The sequence below is a fragment of the Rutilus rutilus genome (assembly GCF_951802725.1).
Source record: "Rutilus rutilus genome assembly, chromosome: 10".
Lineage (NCBI taxonomy): Eukaryota > Metazoa > Chordata > Actinopteri > Cypriniformes > Leuciscidae > Rutilus > Rutilus rutilus.
This window is the reverse complement of record NC_140215.1, coordinates 18,570,952-18,587,247: the sequence shown is the minus strand read 5'-3', so window position 1 is coordinate 18,587,247 and position 16,296 is coordinate 18,570,952. Positions and strand designations below refer to the sequence as shown.

At 39.6% G+C, this 16,296-nt stretch overlaps 1 long non-coding RNA gene across 1 annotated transcript; it reads right to left on the bottom strand.

The window, feature by feature from the left end:
- Positions 1-8,875: 8,875 nt before the first annotated feature.
- On the bottom strand, positions 8,876-9,825 carry LOC311298995. The gene is made up of 3 exons (XR_014629024.1): positions 9,290-9,825; positions 8,969-9,228; positions 8,876-8,926 (listed from the first exon to the last, which is right to left on the bottom strand). It is a non-coding gene; the product is annotated as an uncharacterized lncRNA (long non-coding RNA).
- Between the last annotated feature and the right edge of the window lie 6,471 nt (positions 9,826-16,296).

Sequence of the window (16,296 nt, the reverse complement as noted above, 5' to 3'; positions counted from 1 at the left end):
GTTGTTGGTGCTTTACATGCTGATCTGTCAGACCTTCCCAATTTAAGTAGGCAGTTCATGGCCAGAATAAGCTGTAACATGAACCAGACTTTATTCCACAAGTCAAAAGAAGTCTGGCTACATGAGACTATGAAGATTAACAACCAAACGTATCTAACGTAAATTAGCTACGTAACACTAAATTACACCATTATTGAAGAATTCAGAATATTTTGGCACAGTTTGAATCTTTCTCATTTCAATCCACTGACAAGATAGAGCAGCCTCTAGTCCTGTGTCTCTGGTCGAGCCCAAACTTTGCTGATGAAATATTCATCCATTGCATAACCACCAGGGGACTTTCAGGCTGAAAGACTTCACCCGAGACATACACAGAATGTTGACTTGTGTGGCAAACCATAATGCTGTTCATTTGTGCTTTTCTGTTTGACTGAGCGGCAGATGAATTTGACTGACTTTCATGACTATTTTACAATGTGTGGTCTTGATCATAATTTTTTGCTCTGATATACAGTATATTAAACAATAATGCAATGAGCAGTGAAAAAGGAAATATTCCTCACTAGAAGTTTTCCCAACACAATCTTTCCCTTCATTTAGCCAAATGTTTTCACTTTATTTAATACACATACCATCTATGGGTCACCATAAGCAGTATTTATAGATATTTATACATCCACAGCCTTTTCAGTATCTCCTTCAGTTATTGTCATGCACTGACATAAGCGAGCACACAGAAGAACAGATAAGCTTCTCTTTGTCCTTCATTATAATTAATCCCGTCGTCTGAGGAATTCAGGGACGTGCAGCATTGCATATAATAACTGTTGTCTTTTTATGTGCCAGAACTTTGCGGGCCGCTCTGGAGGTGAATGACAGGAAACTGCAAGTTTTGCTCACGTTTGCTTTACTAAGAATATATCAGCAACTCTGTATGAGCCTGCATCTACTTATAAAGTTAAGTTAGATGCTCTGACTTTGTACTGATATATATAAATTATCCAAACTTTTAGTTTCATATCATAAGGTAGTTGAGGCAAATATCTGAAAGTTTTTTTTTTTTTTTTTTTTTACACCTGTGCAAATGAAATGCATTTCAGAAGACCTGCTTTTCAAAACTGGATGTTCATTAGGACAGACTCACTGTAAGATTCTGACTGTGTGCATATAGTATAAGTTAATATTTTCTGGTGTGTGTAAAAATAGCTTTTCAATACTGGATCACCATTTGGTGAACATCTGACAGCTTGGCACTGTAAAATCACTACTCTGTTTTGCTTTTTCATTTTATTCGCTAACCTTGTATGTGTGCCTGTTACGCATGTTTTGACAGTTTTATTGCCATTTTGAAAAGTAATTTCTACGCTAAATTCACATCCCCATATGGCAAAAAAAAAAAAACTTCCAAATACAGTTAGTTAAGATGTCAAATATTTGATGAGTGACACACACAGACACAACAAGCACATGCATATGAGCCAGAGGAATAACAGAATGCCTTCTGCTCATTTTGCAGCTCTTTCTCCGGGCACCTTTGTGACCCGAGAACCAGCATGGGCCATCGTAAGGTTTGGGCAACCACAAAAATCCTCCAGCATGAATCACTGGAGTAAAGCTATATCAGAGGGTGATTAATCATCATCCTTTCACAACAGCACACCACATAATTTACCACTTGTAAATGTTGTCGTCATACTGCCAAGAAGCTGCATCCTGCATTTATTTAATCAAAAATACAGTAAAAATCAATAATATTGTGAAATGTTATTACAATTTAAAATAATTGTTTTCTATTTTAATGAAAATAATGATGCTGAAAAATCAGCTTTGCCATCACAGGTATAAATTACATCAAATGTATTATATAAATAGAAAACTGTTATTTTAATTTGCTGAAATAAATGCAGACTTGAAGAGCATAAGATACTTCTTTCAAAAAAAAAAAAAATATATATTGCATTGTATAATGATGATTATAAGTAAACAAAATTTAATTAAATAAAAGAGCCTGTGTAAAGCTGTCATGAAAAAAAGCATCATGGTTAAATTTAAATTCCAACTTGCTGGAATGATGGAAATATTGAGAAGTCAATGGTGACAACATGCAGTGTCACAAAGTCTGTGTGCTTGACAGCCAAAACTGTTTGTTGTTTTTTACGAAACGAAGCCAAGCAACCCATCTGTCAAAAATGCATACATGCAAAAGCTGGGAAAAGCGCCTCACACACAATGGGTGGCAGCCAATGGCTGGCAACATGACCCAAAATAACAGCTGTGTTTTTTTATTTTTCTGTCCAGCTTCATTATGCAATTACAAAGCCCATACGAATAAACACCAGAGTGTGAAACCCAGGTGTATTGAGAGATCTAGAGCTTTACACCTGTAATGGGCATAAAACTCTGTTAAGGTTAAACAACAGCGTTCAACAGAAATGAACACCATTAAGTGGACATTGAAATTTCACGGTGCTTTCCAATCAGGACTTTATGATTTAAAAATTCATGAGCTGAATGTAGTGAATCATATTATGACTTGAACAGCCTGATCATTTGGCTAATTTAGTCTACTAACTCCACCCATTTTTTACAATCGCCAGCCAACTCATTTGATCTGCCTCTATCCAATCAACAATCAATGGATAGAACCAAACCTCACTTTTTTCTTTTCAATAATCCGCTTCACTCAGATGTAGCCTACGTCACAATATGGAAGTAAATATCTGTCACTAATTCCGTTTCACACGACTTCAAACATTAATAAATATACTCTCATTATAAACCATTTAAAAAATAGTGCTGGCTGTAACTTGTTAGGTAAAATGATGCAGTGGATTTACAGTATTTACAGTTTTGCAGTTATAGCCTACTTCCACGGTTTATAAAAAAAAAAAGGCAAAATGTATAGGCTACTATGGCTATGTTCACACTGTACATTTTTGGGATTGACAACTGCATTTACTTACAGGTGTGAGTCTCGAAATGTTCCGTTCACTTGGCTACTATGCAACTTACAGCGTCTCTAATACTGTCTGTATGAAGTTAAAGGTGCTCTAAGCGATGTCACACGTTTTTTAGGCCAAAACATTTTTTGTCACATACAGCAGACATCTCCTCACTATCCGTTAGCTGCCTGTCCCCTGAACACACTGTAAAAAAACGTGATCTCTGTAGACAGCCCAGGCTCCACAAACGGCAAGAAAAACAAACTGGCCCAGCCTGGACCACGAAACATAACAAACAGTGTTCCAGCCAATAACCGACAAGAATGATTTGGGGGTGGGGGGTTAGTGCACATGCACATGAAGGGGGGGTGTGGGGAGTGGAGGAGAGAGAAGCATGAAGAGGGAAGTTAGCTAGAGGAGAGATGTCCTAGACAATGGCAACAATTAACGTTAAAAATGTATATTCTTGAGAATTTTGATATGGCCGACACATGACCAAAGAGACGACGTTCCGTTAAGGAGAAGGAACCCGTGAAGTCCCGAATTTACATCGGAAAAGCGTTCAAAAGGTGGCGAGAACTCCGCCGGCAGAAGGGCTTCCAATCCGAAATTCAGGTGGCTCTGTTTTTGCTGGACAGGTGGGTAAATCCAGTTTGTTTTTTCTAAATGGTTCATGACTGTTTCAGGAAGCACGGAAGGGAGGGGGAGGGGACAGGATGAGGAGGAGGGAGGGTCGAGCTAGCCTCCGTTTTGTTTGACAATACTTTGAACGTCAACAAGAAGTGACTTCACCCAACATCGCTTAGAGCACCTTTAACGTGCAACGAGAGTAAAGCCTGTATTTGCTTACCAGTAACCATAGTGACAGTGACCAAAGTAATATCTGTAACGACTGAGACAAGTCAGACACAAGTATTTGTTATAGTTTAACAAATGATATTTAGAACTCACTCTGGGATCTCTAGCCCCATCCCCCCAAACAGGGCAAGAAGGTCTTCGTTACCATGACCACGATCAGATTTGTTGGTTTTATGACTCTTAGCAATGTGAACAGGGGCCTCTGCCACAAGACCTACAGATATTAGAACAGACTCTCCTGAATTTATTTATCGATGAACTGATTAACATGAAATTAACATGCATTCCAGAACATTTTGTGAATGATTTACTGTCTTGTGTTGTGTCTTTTAATACTATTATCTTTTGATACTATTATCTCTTTGATACTATGTATTTTATTATAGAACCAACGGTCACTGTAACCTCACCGATACCATGTTTGGTCTCTATAAATTGGTACTTTGAAGATCGAAATAATTGTGTACATGATATACCGATAGCTGCGCAACATATTAGTATTACAAGAATCTTTCTTAGTTTCTTCATTAGAAACCAATCCAGCTGCACTTGCAAATGAGCACGCTTAGAACAAAGATTCATAAATCAACCACAGAGGAATTTTCCCGCTTGGAAATTCCACCCTTCTCATTGGTCAAGCAAACCCGGAGAGGTGGAGCCTTTCTCAGGCTTTATTAGAGACAAATCCACAGTGGCCCTCCTCTCTCTTCTTCTAGCCTCTACTGCTGCTTCTTCTTCAGGTTGATTGTCTGTGGGGTTCCATTCTATCACTCAGCATTTTACCTATGCATGTATGTATGTATGTATGTATGTTTAGTTTAGTTATGTTTGTGATTAAGTTAATAGAACTTGTGCACAATATGTATTTGGTTCTGATTCTCTGCTTGCAACAAAGTCCATTTTACGATCTTGATCTTGTTACATGCTCTAAGGCTAAGCGATACATGCTAAGAAATAAAAAAAATTGGTGGCCATGAAAGATACGCTTTTCTTAGAATAAATGAATAATCAAAAGAGTTCGTTGGAACTGATTAATTGATTGTAATATTAATTTAGCTACCTCAAGTTAATCCAATTAACTGACCCAAATATGAATAATTAATCATAACTGAAATTATGAGTTATTATTAATATTTCCCCTTTGAGCTAACCTGTTACATATCAAAGATGGCCACATCTATAAAACTGATCATTTTTTAGTCTAATTGAGACAAGAGTATAATTGAGCCGCGAGTTTATCGGTCAGACTGAACAGTTTATAAAAACAGTCTAACATTAGGTAGTCTAGCAGTTTTCTGCCATCAAGTAATATATTTGTACACACAAAACCCCTTAGCAGAGCGACTCTCTCGCACTGTATGACGTGACAGACAACTAGTTGTCCAGTGCGGTTCCGTTCACACAGCGCGGGTTTTCCGAGAATGCGGCTGTGAGTCATGAAAATGTATTGGTGTGAGTTTGGTTATAGAATGCGGTTGCCACTCCCGTAAATGTGAACGTAACTGTAGCTTATTCATTATTCAAATACAGGACTGATAACCGTATCCTGCTGTGTGAACATGGCCTATGACTTCAACAGGAACAGAAAATTGTTTGTGAAATGTTTTTTATAACATTCGTTTGAAAATGGCCCGGCCTAAAATAACGTCACATTAAAACTTTAACTCAATACCTAATTTTAATGAAACTTCAAGTCGTGTAAAATCTTGGGATTTATTTTTTTTTTTTCTAGAGGGCTTTTTGACTTCAAACAAGCTGAGTGTTGGTTCAAACAACCCAGCCAACATTAAGGGAGTGAAAGCCGCCTTGACCCCAATGCAGGCGAAAAAATAAGAGAGATTTCTGGAACAGATATGGATAGAGTTCATAAAGGTCAGCACTAGAGGTTATGAGGGGTTTAATGATCAAAGCTTTGACCCTGCCATAAAATATCTCAGGAGAAAGAAAGCTCATGTAAAGCTTGCCAGAAAACCATACATTTAGCAAGAAAACCACTTTGCCCTTTCTGTCAGTCACCGATATGAATTATGCTTTGCTAAAGTCCCATTATAATTACCACAGGACAGAGAAACACCTCAAAATTACATTTAGCTGCATAAACAGATGGAAAGAGGTGGGAGAGGGGCTTTTTTTGTAGATTCCACAGAATAACATTAGACTGCATATTCATCATGCCAATGTGTTATTACATTTGTGTGTCCCATTAGTACGCAGACTGTGGCATATAGTAATTCTCAGAGATATCTTTCTATTTACTTTTGCAATAATATGCAGGGTCTGGAAAAATGAGACAATTGGAAACAAAGATGCACTATTGAAGAGACACAAACAGAATGAATGAAGTCAGCAAATGTATAGCCCTTCCATTCTGTCGCAGGACATTTTAACCCTTTAAAGACTTAAAGACAGATTTAACGTAATTAAATGCCCACTTTTCAGGCTGAAACTTCAAGATGGGGCAGTTCAAGACTGTTGTGATTTGCAATTGGCAGTGTAAAATGAACAATAACATTAAAGTCATAAAATGTATAAAAATGTTATCAGGTCCATTTAAATTTACTATTTAAACCTAGTAAATTAAAACCATAAACCTTTAAGTCTAAAGACTTCTGATGCAAAACATGATTCCATGCTCTTGTTAGTTATTTCTCACTATAACTTTTGTCAAGGAGTATATTCAATTTGCTTTCATTATCCGGAGGCGACCAACGCAGTGAGACAACAGCGTCTCTCGATATGCTACCACGATCACCTGTGAAACAAGAAGCTAATTAACTTTGACTGTGAAGCCACGTTTGGAACAGATATTTGAAAAAGACTCTCAACTGTAATCTTTAATTATGAATTCATGCACATTCCTCATATCTGTTGTGCACAAGTCTGTAAATGTCTTGATGAACACTCATAGATCCGTAAATGGCTCAATGAAACCTTGCAGACGAGAACGAAAAGTTCTGGTAACATACGTTGTGGCTGACATGAGGGAATGTTAATTGGGAAAACAACTGCTCAACATTCATGTAACAATCTTGAATCCTGTGCAGAATCAAACAAATGGCGTTATATTTAACAGATGCATGGTTTATCCAGTTGAAATGTGAAAATAAAGAGGATTTCTTGCCATATAAGGTCAATTTGCAGATACTTTAACCGCTGTTTTATCCTAAGTCTCAACCTGGAATTACCTGGAGGCCACTAGCCAGGTGGATCTCTCTATCAGGTATCATTTCAACAGGGGACACAACAAATACAAGCGCTTTGGCACCAATTTTAAATATATAATTGGTGCAGTTAAACAGTTATTGATGCTCAGACAGACCTTTCAGGACTCACTCTTACCCCTAATTTCCACCAACTGCGGAATGGCTGCGGATCCGCTCCGGAATGGCGGCGGAGTCAATAGGTTTCCGTTAAAGTCAATGGCCCTCATTTATCAAAAGTGCGTACACCAAATTTCCAGCGTACACCTGGCGTACACCCAAAACCACGGTGACTTTGAGATTTATCAATATGGACGTTGGCGTACGGCACGCTCAAATCCTACGCCAGCTCAGGAGGTGGTGTACATGTACGCACGTTTTGAGTTAGTGCGGAAATACGCAGAAAAACAATTCCTAACACCACAAAACGCACTGACAAACTAAAAGATATGATATATTATGACCCACTGTAAAAAAACAGCAACATAGTAATTATAAACTTCAGTGTTTATTTTTGTGCAACATGGACTTCAATGTTTAATTTGTGTGACTTTACCAAAGCATTTGATCTGTAGGCATATGTAGCCTATTCCTTCAGTTGCGAGCCTGTGCGCTTTACCTGACGTTTCAGGGTTAGGCCCGGCAGGTGCGCACGGACTGGGTTCAGTAATGAAAGGCTTTCAATGACCAAAAAATATTTCAGACTGACAAAATAATAAAAATGACATTCTTTAAAAAAAAAAAAATAATAATAATAATAATATATATATATATATATATATATATAATAACGACATTCTTCTTCTAAATAACAATAAGCGTCATTAATAATACAAATTATTATACTCCCCCTGACTCTGGCTCCTCTTCAGTGCCGGTCTCATGCCTCTTTGTGGTGATCTTTATATCTGACCACTTTTTTTTCACCTACAATAAACAAGAAAACTCATGCTTAACTTGATCACTATTGGTCTATATTAAGCAATAAAACATTCTTACCTCTGCTGGAGTGCGCACTATTAACAGAACTCGTAATTTGGGTCCATATTTTGTTTTTGTGGGCGCCTTTAATCCCACTCTTTAAACTCCCAGATAAAACAATTTAGTTTCTTTCCACTTCCCTGGTGATGGTCTCGAGCTCCACGTCGGAGAAGTTTCTCTTCTTTGCCGTCTTCCGTGTGTCCATGGCGTAAAATGAGGGCGTGGGGGAAGCGGAGACTTGAATATACAGGGGCATGTTATTCTAATGACGATCGTTTTCAGCCGCGGCATTTATCAAGGGCAGGTATTGCGTACACCTGGATTTCAAAGGTACGCACAGCTTCATAAATCAGGCGGTGAGAGGAGTGTAAGCATAATCTTACGCCAACATATACGCCCGTTTCTACGCAAGAATGATAAATGAGGGCCAATGTGTGTATTTTCACTGACTGCGGAACGGCTGCGTTCCGACTCCGGCGATCTGCAGCCCTCCGGAGCAGATATGCAGAGATTCTATTTTTGACGGATACCGGATAGCTCCGCAGCAATTCAGCACTTATATTGCGCGATCATACGTGAATTCGCGACATCTCGTGGGTCTTTGTGACTTCAGCTGTCAGTCATGGCAACAGCCGTTCCGCAACAAATCCAGACCTGGGGCCTCATTTATAACCGTTGCGTACGCACAAAACAGGCCCTGAAAGAGGCGTCTGCCACTTCCGACGCACAAGTTGTGATTTATAAAAACAAACTTGACGGGAAAATTTGCGCACCTGCACGCAAACTCTGACCCATGCGTACGAACGTTTTGGAGATGGAGCAGTTTGGCGACACCGATGGTGAGCTGGAGTTAAATGTCTTTTTGGTCACTTTTAGACAGAAAATCTAAAGACATGTAGTGTGTCGTCATTGGCTGATTACATGACTGCTTTGATGGGCATGCACCTGTGAAGGGAGGACAAAGGGACTGCTTTGATGGGCATGCACCTGTGAAGGGAGGACAAAGGGACTTTAAAAAAGTGGTGTGGTGCAACCGGGGGAGGCTGGGGTGGTGACTTGCTGAGAACGTTTTGGCTGTCTCTCGGGGACGATAGGTCCTCCGGAGATGAAGATAGCTAGTTAGCTAGCTGCCTTTGGGGAGATAGTTGAGTTGTAGAAGGGGGGGAATTAGTGTCACCGATTACCTCAGAATATTGCTCGGCTGACGCCCACGTGTTACCGAGGTTCTATGAATGAATGCCCACGTGCTATCGAGGTTCTAGGAATGAATGCCCACGTGCTACCGAGGTTCTATGAATGAATGCCCACGTGCTACCGAGACTCTATGAATGCCTTGACGCATACGACGGATGGATCTTATGAATGAACTTTAAGTTCCGCCCCTGGACGGTAGAGTGACGTCTTCGGTGAGAAGACGGGTTGCTGCTCGCACTACTCACCCCCTCCGGATGAGTCTTCTCTGCCCCGCGAGAGGGAAGTGTTTTTAATCTATTCCTATATGAATTGTTTGACTGTGTATTGTGTAACGGACAGCGGGTTAGAGAGGGAGGTTGGGGAATTGAGAACGGAGGAAACACGCCTTACGTGTGGTCACTGTGTGCTGTGCAGGCTGGGGTGTTGAGTATTAAACACTGTGTGACGTATTGAGCGTGAAAACTCACTGTGTGTATATGAAGTGTTGTGCCTTGCGGAGTTTCCCGTGTTTCTCTTCCCTGGCTCCATATCTTGCCTGTACCCGTATGATGAGTTTTAGCCTCTCTATTTGAAATAAAGTGTAAATTCTCTTTGATTAAATCGGCTGGCTGTTCCTTGACCACCGTAGGGCTGTTTTGAGGTTTATTACACTCAAGTCATGTCTTATATCAGCCCCAGTTTTGGCTTATCCCGATCCCTTGAAACAATTTATTTTGGATACCGATGCTTCAGATGTTGGGATAGGTGCTGTACTATCCCAGGTAGAGGGGGGGATGGAACGCGTAGTGGCCTATGCAAGTCGAGCCCTGACAAAACAAGAACGTAAGTATGCCACCACCAAAAAGGAATTGTTGAGTATGGTGACGTTTATGAAACATTTTAAGCATTACCTTTTAGGGGCAGAGTTTGTGCTGCGTACAGATCACAATTCCTTGCGGTGGTTACATAATTTTCAAGGAATTGAAGGACAGTTGGCCCGTTGGTTAGAACAGTTAGCAAGTTTTCAGTATAGGATCGTTCATAGGCCAGGGAAACAACATGCTAATGCAGATGCTTTATCGAGATTGCCGGGCCTGAGTGTAATTCCGGGTCATGTGTCAGACCAGAGTGGGGGTGTGGCGATTGAGGAAAGTTGTCCTGTGAGAGTAGTGCAAGTGGCTAAAACGAATGTAGGGCTACCATCTGGAGAAAGACTGGAAGATGATATGGTTAGGTTGCAGAGGGAGGATAATGAGTTGGGGCAATTATTTCAGCTGCTATCTAAGCCATTAAAGGAGTGTGGGGAGGTAAGAAACTACCCTGAGCTGCAGAAATTTGGAAGGGTGTGGGATCAGCTTCAGATACAGGACCAGTTATTGGTGCGAGTCCCTCCACAAAATTCCAAAAGTGTTAGCCATGTTGCACAATGTGGTTACAGGTGGCCATCTGGGGGTGCAAAAACTACAAGGAAAAGTTAAAGATCGGTTCTATTGGCCGGGGTGGTTTGCCGTTGTGAGGAGGTGGTGTAGTGAATGCTCTGAGTGCGGCTCACGGAAGCTTCCAGTTCGAACTCCACAGGCCCCGATGTGTCCTTCTGTCATGTCTCGCCCTTATGAGCGTGTGGCTCTGGATATTTTGGGCCCACTTCCCAAAACCGTTGATAAGAATCGGTATGTTTTGGTGGTGGGAGACTATTTTTCTAAGTGGACAGAAGCTTTTGCTTTACCAAATCAGGAAGCACGATCAGTTGCTAAGGTGTTAGTTGAGGAGTGGGTTTGCCGTTATGGTGTCCCTCGCAGCCTTCATTCTGATCAAGGCAGAAATTTTGAGTCTACTCTTTTTCAGGAACTTTGCAGATTATTGGAGATCAATAAAACGCGTACGTCCCCCTATCACCCTCAGTCAGATGGGCTTATTGAGCGCTTTAACAGGACTTTGCTTTCTATGCTATCAATTTTCGTGGATAAGAATCAACAGAATTGGGATTCTTTATTACCTTATGTAATGATGGCGTATCGTAGTAGCGTCCATGCCACTACTGGCTTTACCCCTCATAAAGTGGTGTTTGGGCGAAATGGTATTACTGGTGGATATAATGTTGAATGTGAACTTGGAAGAGGCCTTTGAGTCTCCAAGTGAATATGTGCAACGTATGGCAGGGATTTTGTCCACTGTTGTTGGGGCAGTACAGCAACATCAGTTACAGGCTTCTTCCCAGCAGAAAAAGTATTTAGATTTTCGGGCTCAAGTACAGTATTATTCAGTGGGGGAACTAGTCTGGGTTCGAAATAAGGCTCGGAAGAAAGGGGTTTGCTTTAAATTGCAGAGATGTTATAAGGGCCCCTTTAAAGTAATCGAGCGGTTGTCTGATGTGCTGTATCAGTTACAGTCAGTTGAGGGAGGGGCTACTACGGTTGTTCATTACAATCGGTTAAAACCGTTTCTCAATCTGTTTCAGAGAGGCTGGAGGGGAATGATGAGTCGGCACAATTTTGGTTGACCCGTCGACCCTTCAACAGTTGCCCCCGGTCATGGCCGATAGACCGCCATCTGCAGAGGGACAATTTTGCCCGGTGGGAACAAGGGAAGGAAACCTTCAACATGGCTCGCCAGTGCCTTCAGCGTGGTCTAGGTTGGAGCATAGCCCGGGACTTACAGTTAAGCCTTTATATGATGGAGGAGGCTCTGCGCAGAATATCACAACTTCTGCAGAGATGGGTCGACCTCCACGACAGAGGAAGTTGCCGGTTTGGACTAAGGATTATCATCTTGACTCGAGGACGAGTTCTTCTGAATTAGTGGGGGAATAGTGTAGTGTGTCGTCATTGGCGTGAAAACTCACTGTGTGTATGAAGTGTTGTGCCTTGCGGAGTTTCCCGTGTTTCTCTTCCCTGGCTCCATATCTTGCCTGTACCCGTATGATGAGTTTTAGCCTCTCTATTTGAAATAAAGTGTAAATTCTCTTTGATTAAACCGGCTGGCTGTTCCTTGACCACCGTAGGGCTGTTTTGAGGTTTATTACAGACATATACAGAAAGATAATACAAAATATAATTTCACTCACCAAGCCTGTCACTTGAAGCAAATATTCATCCTTTCTTAAATGTCCGCGCCAGCGAGCGTGCTGGGCCGTTTAGTGAAACTGACGCAAATAACAGTTTAAATAAATAAAATAATGATTTAAACTATGTTTTACTTCTGATATAAACATTTAGATTAAATATGCCATTCAAATGAATGGAGTTAAACACTTAAACATGAAATCATTACTGAGAAGTTACAAAAAATTTAAATATTCAAATTCAGTCAATAGAAATATTTGTTGTGGATGCAATGTTTTTGAACACTTTTCCTGTGGCGTGCTGTTTTAATGTTTTAACCACAGAGATAATTGCTTATCATGATAATACCAGATTGTTTGAGAAAATAGTTTCGTGCAAATAATGCCCAAGGCCTATCTGTTTCCATTAAAAATATAAATCAATTAAAAATACAATTCGGCCAGTGGAAAAGATTGAGAAAAACTTTTTCTGAAATTTATTTTACACTATTTGATTTATGTATTCAAAAACAAGGCAAGGATAGGCAACATGATTTTTATTACTGTAATGTGTCTCGTACCGTTACACGTTATCACGTGGATGAATAATCATATGCAAATGATATGCAGATGAGGATCTGCATAGTAAAACTAGGCGTTGTAAACTCCATATATAAGGTTATTTCGGGGTGGAGACGCATGTGCGCACAATCTTCCGCTGACTGGGATTTATAAAGTGAATTCAACGCAGGTTCTGGCGTACGAACGGTTTTATAAGTCTGAATATTTTTTTGCGTACGCCTTTTTTGGCTTTCGGGCGCACGTACACTTTTAGTAAGGTTCCTATGCACAGTTTTATAAATGAGACCCCTGGTGGGTATTGAAGCACGACAGAGCACGGAGCCGACACGCAGCGGAGCCGATCTGCAGCCGTTCCGCAGTTGGTGGAAATCCGGGGTTATATAGCAGACTGCTCTGTATCTTTAGTGAATAATGATGCCTGAGATCTACAATTATCTCCTTTCAAATCAGGAAGGTAGCAGTTCCAATAAGAGAATCTGGATTTGAATTAATGATCAGTTATTTAAATACAAAGGACTAAATGTAGGACTCAATTGATGCTTATGATATTTAAGATTATGTTTTTATTATAGACGGATGTGCATAATAAATTGGCCAGAGTTGCTGCATCGTGTCAAATAGAATTTGTCATCACATGTCACGTGTCATCTTCATTGTCATTATCGGTTCATCTGTGTCACCTGTGTTCAGTTAATCATTCATTGTCATCTGTGTTTGCATTTAAATTCCGTCTGTTCAGTTAGCATCTTTGTCCGGTGTGTGTGTGTGTGTGTGTGTGTGTGTGTGTGTGTGTGTCTGTTGCTGCTGCTGCTGCCTGTTCTGCTCTCATTTATATTATTACCATTAAACGTTTGTGTTGGAAATATATCCTCATCTTTGTCTGCCTTCCTGCAACCACCCGTGACAGAAGTACTCTAAATAAATTTGAATTATAATATTTATATCAGTAAGTCTCAAGCTCAGTACATTTGAATGGATTTGTAGTATACTTAGTAAGAAATAAAAGTATTTTAAATACACTTTGGTATATGTTTTTTTCACTATAGGGTACATTCGGTAACACTTTAGAATAATGGTCTGTCATTTATAAGTTAATATTCAGGAAGTAATAAAGGACAAAAGAGTAGTACTACACTAACATTTCAGCTATTACTATTAACTATAAAACTAAGATGAATTAATCAGCAAGTAATATCAAATTTAGGACTGAGATAGTTCCTTATTAGGTAATCAGTTTTTTTACTCTCAAAATGGTCAAAAATGCATCAGTGTTACCTAGTCACTCTTCAAGAAATACTAGTGATCTGGACCATTAAAATATTTAGCAATGACTTGTGAATTTGCACATGGTTTGTCTTAAAGCATATTAAAAACACCACATAGACATATAAACAAACACAGGGGGACTTTAATGTATTCTACTCATTTGTCCTGCATTACTTCCTGTATTTTACCTATTAATGACAGACCATTATTCTAAAGTGTTACCGTACATTCATTAGTGCAGTTACAGTATTCACAGGCCAATGCTGAGTAACGCTGTTTCTTGTTCAAGGGAGATTTCAGCTCCATTTTCAAAGCCTATCGCAGATGTGCAGAAAGTGTGGTACTGCAAGGAACAAATGACAGAGAGTGTAAAGTCGCCGCTGATCCCATCATGGGATTACTATATCACATGAATCTTTTGAAACAGCAAAGGTGCAAATCTGCCTGGATAGTGGAAAACAGGGACTTACACAACATGTAATAAAGAGTTAAATTACATATGACAGAGCACTACTTCAGCATGCATCAGATCCTGCATCAAGGGCTTTCATTGTCTAAATTCGAAAATTGACTGTTTAACTGAAGAGGTGTTTTTTTCTTCCTCTCTGTGTGTGTTTGTGTGCGAGTTTGAGAGCATGCATTTTCAAGGGTTACAAGATAAGGCATTGATGTATTCTCTAGACTTTCGAGATGTTTTGAGGTCATTCTCGTATCCTCACTAAGAGGGGCTTGATGAGAACAGTTCACTCTCTACCTGGAGCTGTTCCCGCAGGGTCTGTGTTATGTCAGGTCCAGGTTAATGTTATTCAAAGACATCCAGGCAGAAACATGACTGCATCAGAGGCCCTGAGAAAACACGGCTGGTTATAAGCATTAATATTCAAACCGCCTTGAGCAACTAAAATAGCTTCGAGATTAATTTATAATCAAAACAATCTTTCAGACCTCAATGTTGTACTGTTCTGATGTAGCCTGGTGTTTGTAAAGAATTTCACGTTGCATTTACACTCGGGGCGTTTCCAGGCTTTCATCAGTTCTGGGGCACAGGCTCCCTATAAAGTGGGCGTACTCTTATTGTCTAGGGTGGTTCAGGGGCATGCAAAAACACAAACAGAGTGTAACTAACCTGTTCTGTGTAACTAACCCAAATATTTCTATAAGCCAACATTGACCTTATCATTGACCCAGCAAATGGGTGGAACTGGAAACTAATGACAGCGTATTTGGCAACCTTCTGCTACAAACATCACACTTACCCAGCGTGTTGGTACTGGTGGATAGGTTTGCTATACCTTTAGAAAAGGAAAATAAGGATTTTTTTATTTTATTTATTTATATCACATTGTGAATGTGTAGCATACGGTTTACATTAACAATCTGCAACACTACCAAACAAAAATGTTTTGAGGTCAGATTTTTTTTTTTAAAGAAAATAATAGGCTTACTTTTATTCAGCAATAATCAGGGCTTAATTGAATAATCAATATAAAATGACTAATATTGTTGAAAATGTATGTGCCAAAGATGGCACGAATAGGCAATTTCACACCTCCTGCAAAACTATAGCCAAAAAAGTACTTATATATTACAGCAACTAGTCCCCATCTAAAGTGAGGTTGTTGTTTTTTTTTAAATTGGAATATAGTTATGAGACAGAGCATTCCAGAAACCGTTAATAGATTTGTGTTCTTAGCTCATTCACATCCTACATTTTACACTGTTCAATTGGGGTAAATAAATTTTTTCACAAGTGTAATAACATTTCACAATATGACTGTATTTTTTGTGCATTTTTGATCAAATACTTGACCATAAGAGACTTGTTTCAAAAACATTAATTAAAAAAAAATCTTTGAACAATTGTGTATGTGCTTACACACAGAACAGAGCTGCTGACTGATTTAGGTTTGCTGACATACTTTGTCATAATCCATCTGTTATGGAAATATTTATTTATATATAAAATATAAATAAATAAATATAAGCAAACCTTAGCTTGGTAGCTATAGTAGCTGCCTTTTTCGGTCTCCATCTGCTCTGCCAGTCACCCTGGCCAGCAACCAGAGCAAATCTGAGGGTTTGTTTACACAACAACGATGTCCTAAAAAAAGAAAAGTTTTTCCTTAGCGTTTTTTTGCGTACAGACGACAGTGTTGTCAAAACGATCCTCATTCACATGGATCCATGAAAACTGCAGTATTATGCTGCCAGTAGAGTAGCTGGCAATGTCACCTTGTAAAGAAACACTACACAC